We start from the raw sequence: 6,627 nt of genomic DNA on the forward strand, positions 1-6,627 counted from the left end.
GAACCCGACCACAGCCTTGGATGACTGAGGGTTCTGAGGTCCACCCCACCTGGAGAAGCTGCAGGCCCTGGAGAAGCTGCGGGCCTTGGAGAAGCTGCGGGCCCTGGAGAAGCTGCGGGCCCTGGAGAAGCTGCGGGCCCTGGAGAAGCTGCGGGCCCTGGAGAAGCTGCGGGCCCTGGAGAAGCTGCAGGCCTTGGAGAAGCTGCGGGCCCTGGAGAAGCTGCGGGCCCTGGAGAAGCTGCGGGCCTTGGAGAAGCTGCGGGCCCTGGGAAAGATGCTGTCTCTCACCCTTTCCTCATCCGTCCTAGAAGGAGACTGAGGCCTCTCCAGCCCAATCCTCCTTGAATTCTGAGAAGAATATCATTCCACACCCACACCCCACTGCCTGAAGGAAAAAAAGGAAGGACTGGTTTGTACAGGTTCAAGTGCAAGCAAGAGAAGAGAAACAGCGAAGGAGCCTGGATGCTGCTGGATGCTGCCTGGCTCTGGAATTTCATATGTGTGTCATTTACAAAGGGCCAGGCCAGCTGCATACATGTGATTCCAACTTGATGACTTTCTGGAGAAGGTACCATGGCGGAGACAGTGAGAAGCAAAAAGGTCAGTGGTTACCAGGGGTGGGGAGGGATGAACCGGCAGAGCACCGGGTATTTTCAGGGCAGTGAAGGTGTTCTGTATGATCATTAATGGGGCACACATGTTTTTCATTACTCACTTGTCAAAACCCAGAGAATGTACACCCCCAAAAGTAAATCCCGGTGTAAACGATGGACTTCAGTTAATCACAATGCGTCAGTATTGGCTCATCAATTGTAACAAACCGGTGCAGGGCGTAAATAACAGGGACCTGGGCCGGAGCGGGGCAGGGGGATGTGGGAAATCTGTATTTTCCCACCAAATTCTCTGTAAAGGGAAAGCGTCTCTAAACGCATTAAATCTATTAATTTAAAGAGGGGGAGGAGGAGGAGGAGGGTCAGGCAGCAGCATGGCCATTCTGAACAAACCCAGCTGCCCCGCACCACAGAGAGGCTGGCCGCGGGCCCCTTGTGCGGGCAGCCCGCCGTCCGACAAGCTGCCTGGCCTCTGTCCACGCAGACGGGCGGGCAACCCAGAGACTCCGGGCTGGGTCTGGGCAGTGTGCCAGGCCGGGCCGGGTTTGCTCGCGTTTACTTTGACAAATCACCACTTAGCTTCGTGGTGCCGCTATCATGATTTAGGGGCCGGAGACGACGAAAACGCGGGGGTGGGGGCGGCTAGCCTTCTGTAAGGTGGTGTTTGGGACTTCCTGGTGAGCCTCCCTGTGGGTCATCTGCAGCCCACAGGACCGTAGTGCCAAGGTGGAGGCCCGTGTCCACCCGCCTGGCCAGCCTGCCTGCCGGAGCTCTGTGCCTGTGGACAGTGTGGGACTAGGGCCGTGTCCCAGTGACTGTGCCCACCCCACACCCAGCACCCCGCCCCCACCGCAGCCCTCGGTGCCTCGTGAATGGGGTGGAGACGAAAGGCTCCCTTGGCAATGGTGACTAGGTAGGGAACGGTTCCCTGTTTCTTGCCTAAGGCCCATATTTCCGAGTAAATTCATTTTTCTAAGCACCCCTCCCCCTACATTCCTAAATCCACTCCCTCCCTCCAGACTGTTTCTTTAGCCAACTTTTTCTCACCCAGGATTCCAGGAGAGAACGAGGCCTTACAAACAGCGATCTGCATGGCTGTGTGCTAGCGCGGTGCCGGCTGGCGGGGAGTCTGTGCCTTCCCGAGCGGAGCTGAGAGAAGCAATTTGGGCTCCTAACTCCCCAGGAAGGAGACCCACCCAGCCCTTTTCTGCAGGAACTGCTGTCCTCCTGGAGGTAGCGAACAAGCCCGGCTGCCGCCTCCAACAAGACCGGAGGCGCAAGGAGGTGAAGGACTTGCCCGTGGTCCCGTTGGCGATAGCAGGGCCAGGCCGAGAGGAGGCTGCATGTCACCCTGCTGTCCTTCAGGGGCCAGCCTCCTCAAGACTCAGCTTCTGCCACTTCTGGTGACAGATGGAACTTATGTCTCACCTTTGCCCATTGAACAGACTAATACATAATAACCGTGTGGTCATGGGTAGTAACTAGACTGATAGTGATCATTTCACAAAGTATACAAATAGCAAACCAGGATGTTGCACACCTGAAACCAATACCACCATGTATGGCTGTTAACTCTTAATTGAAAAATGACATAAAATAACAGAGTGAGGCAGTGATCTCCAAAGGCAGCAAAAATCGCCAGGAGGAAGGTGATGGATGCCGTCACCATGATGGGCCTGAATCTCTGTCAAGTTGATGTGTTCAATCGAGTGAGGAGAGCACACGGCCTCTGAGGATGGCTCCCAGTCTCCTGGTCCTGCCCCATGAGAACCTCATGAAGCTTCTGGTTTACAGTTTACAGGGAACCTGGGGACAGAGGAATCCGTTAAATGGCACTGTGCTGATGCAACGGGCAAAATCCAGAATGTAGGGACTTCTACTAGGCAAATGACCAGGTATCTTTAACCCATGGGTGACAATGAAGGAGGGGGAGGGGAAGAGACCGTGGAGGGAGGGGAGCGGAGGGGGAAGCTAAGAGTTGAAAAGAGCCTTCAGAATCTTATTAAGCTGTGGACTTTGTATTCAAAGAAACCAACTCCAAAAAGTAGATTTGGGGGGGGGGCACTATTTTATTTATTTATTTTTAGAGAGAGGAAAGGGAGGAAGAAAGAGAAGGAGAGAAATATCGACCGGTTGCCTCTCGTACATGCCCCGACCAGGAATCGAACTGGTGAGTGACCCTTGGCTTTGTGAGACGATACCCAACCAACTGAGCCAGACTGGTCAGGGCTAAAAAAGGAGGGGTTCTGTAGAGCTACCCACTGAAGTACTTCTTGATGAATAGTTGAAAATATATGACAAAAAATTATCAACAGCAAAAAGCAAGCCCATCCTTCCTGTGAAGCTGGACTCTGCGGTCGCCAAACCCTAGACCAGGGTCAACAACAGAGCGAGCTGCCCACACCCCAGAACTGCACAGGGAGAAAATATTAACATTTCCATTTTATTTATTTTGTAGCTCACCTTCTTTAAAGTTAAGGTGCCTATATTCTATAATATATAATATTGTAGCATGTTAGTCCATGGGACGTGAAAAGATAAATATATATTTACATATATAATGGCCCATATGGGCAGTGTGTTTTCTAATACCTTTTATTGTTAAAGAATAGACTATCCTTGTCTCAATCATCTGCGGCTGCTATAGCAGAACTACCACAGACCGGGCGGCTGGAACCGTAGACATCATGTCGCACAGTCTGGAGGCCAGAAGTCCAAGCAAGATCGAGGGGCTGGCAGGTTCGGTGTCTGGTAAGGTCCCCCTTCTTGGCTTGTAGACAGCTGTCTTCTCCCTGCGTTCTGACGTGGTGGGGAGAGAAACAACTCCCTCTTATATCTCTCCTTATAGGGGCACTGCTCCCATTCCTGAGGGCCCCACTGTAACACCTCACCTCCCAAAGGCTCATCTCCAATTATCGTCACATTGGGACTAGGGTTCCAGCATCAGAATTTGGGAGGACACAATATTTAGTCCATAGCAATCACCGAAGCTTGGAGACCACCCTCCTGGAGAACTTGTACAGGAGAGTGGTACCCAAGGCCCTGCCCTCATTGGCCTGAGGCTGTCCTGTGCTGATGTCATCACTGTGCTCCAAGATGGCAGGCAGCCCCCTCAGGGTGAGGAGCTGGTGGCCGTGTGCCCATGACTCACTCCGGCTCCACAGCCAGCTTTGACCCTCTGCCCACCGCTGTCACCCTGACGTTCTCCCGTAAGTCACAGTCTTCCCGGGAGCTGCTGGCATGGCCCTGGGGGCTGGGGGCTGGATCCCCAATAGGACAGAAATGCCAGGCCTGCATTTCCAATGATTTCTTTTAGAAATTTCCTGCCAACAGAGAGTTGGGGACCAAAGCCCTCTGACACCCCATCCAAACAAATCACCAGGGGAGCCCTGGCAGGTGTGGCTCAGTGGATTGAGCACCGGCTCGTGAACCAAAGGGTCGTTGGTTTGATTCCCGGTCAGGGCACAGGCCTGGGTTGTGGGCTGGGCCCCTGGTTGGGGGTGTGAGAGGCAACCACACATTGATGTTTCTTTCCTTCTCTTTCTCTTTCCCTTCCCCTCACTCTAAAAATAAATAAATAAGATCTTTTTTAAAAAACCACCAAGGGAAACCACAGGGGTGGCGGAGTATCACCACAAGGTGCCCCAACACACCCTCTTATCTCCCCACAGACTCCTGGGTTCCCCTCTGATTTCTCGCTCGGACGGTACGAAACTTCCATAAAGGGCTTTCCCACAGCTGCAGAGACCTCGAGGGAGGTGCTCGGCAGTCACTTTCCAGAACTCAAAACTCTTAAGTTTTAAGAATGCCAGGAATCACACATTCCACCCAAAGAGCACGTTTTCCAGATGTCCTTTCAGATCACAAAGCACATAGTCCACGCACAGTTGGTCTTAGGAAATGTCCGAACACTCGAAGAATGCTGACTGGTGGGTTTAACTGCGTGTGACCTCATCGCCCATAAATCACTAGGTCCCTTGGCGCCTTTGGCCTGCGGCTGTGGAAGCAGCCGGGCTGAGGCCACGCTTGTGCCAGCAGCTTTGGCACCGCGTCTCCATCAGGTTCCAGGGCCCAGATCTAGTTTAGTGGGATCCACCCCGGGCAAGACCACAGGGAGGGAGATGAGTTCAGGATCCCAGAGAAGCAGCTCCTGGCCCTGCTGGAGGCTGGAACCACAGCACCCACGCTCAGGAGCTCCCCTCCCCCATCCCAGGGCCACCTCCAGCAGGGGAGCCTGTGAAGCTCAGAGTGAGGAACACACGACCTGCGACCTGCTCCCTGCCTCGGGCAGGAAATAGAAGACCTCCGCTGACGCTGCAGGAGTCTGGAACATTCCAGAGCTCCTGTCAGACTGCTCAGGGCCAGAAAGACATGCTGACTGTGCCCTGACCTCAGGACAGCCCCTGGAAGTACTAGCATTTCTTTCCTTAGGTAAATGCCTTGCATTAAAAAACATTTTTTGAGAGTTCCAATGCCCTCCCTCTAAATTCTCTAAACACTAGTTCAGGACCGAACTCCAGGCTTCTAGCGGCTGGGAAATCCCCTTTTGCCCGAATGTGGCTCTGGGGCGAGGCCAATACGTGGGCTGATCTCTGGGCTGCCACGCAGGGAGTGGGGGGAGGGGCCGAGCGCTGGGCGTTTCCCCTGGGGGTCTGCTCCCCCCCCCCCACTCATCGCACACACACTCACACCCCGGTCACCCTCCGCCTGCCCTGAGATCCACAGACCCATCTCTATGTCCACACCCCTGCTCCTACCCTCAGTGCCCACAAAAGGCCCAAGGTTCCAGGACACCTACCACAGCCCCCAATAGATCTGCACCCAGTCCACCTTCACTGCCCACCCACTCCAGTCCCCCCCCCTTCGCAGCCCCTCTGAGACAGATGGGGATCATCAGAGCCAGTGGCACCTCCCCTGGAACTCAGCATCCCTGACCCCTTGCTGTAACTGCCAAAACCTGTTTCCTCTCTCCCCTCCTGCCGCGTGCGTGTGTGGGTGGGGGGGGGAGTGTCTTCTCTCCCCCACTCCCCTCTGCTGGGATGGGGGTGCTGGCTTTTCTCCTGGTTCCTTATTACCACCAGGCCACTGTCCCCCATATTCCTTAAAACATTCACACTGACATGCATCCTTGAAGACTGTACCCCATCCTTGTAATGTCCCCCAAAGATCTGGGGACCGTGCCACCCCCAAGGTCCTGGCACCCCACTCGGGTTCTTAGAGAAGGCAGTGGCCACCTGGACAACCCCAACAACCTCCTCTGAGTCAGTCAGGCCTGCACCCCCCATGCTCCCTGGGACCCTGCTGGGTGGCCCTGCCCATCTCTAAGTGGCATTATTTGGAAGCAGCTGGACTCCAAAGGTGAGGGTGAGCAGGGGGGGGCCAATGTGCTCTGGGGACACATGGCTCACAGTGGCAGTGACCACGTGGCACCTGCATCCAAGCTGGGAGACAGCATGTCCACCAGGGCCCTGCCCACCTGGTGGCTGTGCTCACTGGGGACCACAAGGCACCACTGATTTTTTAGACCCTGTTTTAGCTCAGCGTCAGCTCGGTCCCCAGGCCGTGACCACCAGTCACCATTCAAACAGAGCAGTAGAGGCACCTGGACAAGGTCTAAGGAGTCAGTGATTGCAGGGCCCTGGCAGGAACGTCCACAACAAAGGCTGACGCAGTCGTGGGGACATCAGTGACCTGGGACAGATGTGCCATCTGTACTGGAGTCCAGTATAGCCTGGTTTTCAGGAAAACTGGATTAGGTGACATTACCTCTTTTTTAAATGTAAACAATTCACTTCTTTTTTCTTTTTTAATATTTTATTTATTTATTTTTAGAGAGGGAAAAGGAGGGAGAAAGAAAGGGAGAGAAACATCAATGTATGGTTGCCCCTCATGTGCCCCCAACTGGGGACCTGGCCCGCAACCCAGGCTTGTGCCCTGACTGGGAATTGAACAAGTAACCCTTTGGTTTGTAGGCCGATGCTCAATTGACTGAGCCACACCAGCCAGGATTCAGCAA

The 6,627-nt window shown here is 54.3% G+C and overlaps 1 long non-coding RNA gene across 5 annotated transcripts; it reads left to right on the forward strand.

Annotated features, from left to right (window-relative positions):
* The first annotated feature begins 446 nt into the window (after positions 1-446).
* On the forward strand, positions 447-4,886 carry LOC150020604 (uncharacterized). Of its 5 annotated transcripts, none has more exons than XR_016510065.1 (6): positions 447-600; positions 1,663-2,506; positions 2,699-2,781; positions 3,219-3,362; positions 4,283-4,540; positions 4,825-4,880. It is a non-coding gene; the product is annotated as an uncharacterized LOC150020604 (long non-coding RNA). The 5 variants fall into 5 exon arrangements; XR_016510064.1 differs by lacking the exon at positions 4,825-4,880 and having other exon boundaries at positions 1,663-1,895; positions 2,406-2,506; positions 4,283-4,645; XR_016510068.1 differs by lacking the exon at positions 4,283-4,540 and having other exon boundaries at positions 4,825-4,886.
* The last annotated feature ends 1,741 nt before the right edge of the window (positions 4,887-6,627 follow it).

The sequence above is a fragment of the Furipterus horrens genome, unplaced genomic scaffold, assembly GCF_987537825.1.
Source record: "Furipterus horrens unplaced genomic scaffold, mFurHor1.1.pri manual_scaffold_1, whole genome shotgun sequence".
NCBI lineage: Eukaryota > Metazoa > Chordata > Mammalia > Chiroptera > Furipteridae > Furipterus > Furipterus horrens.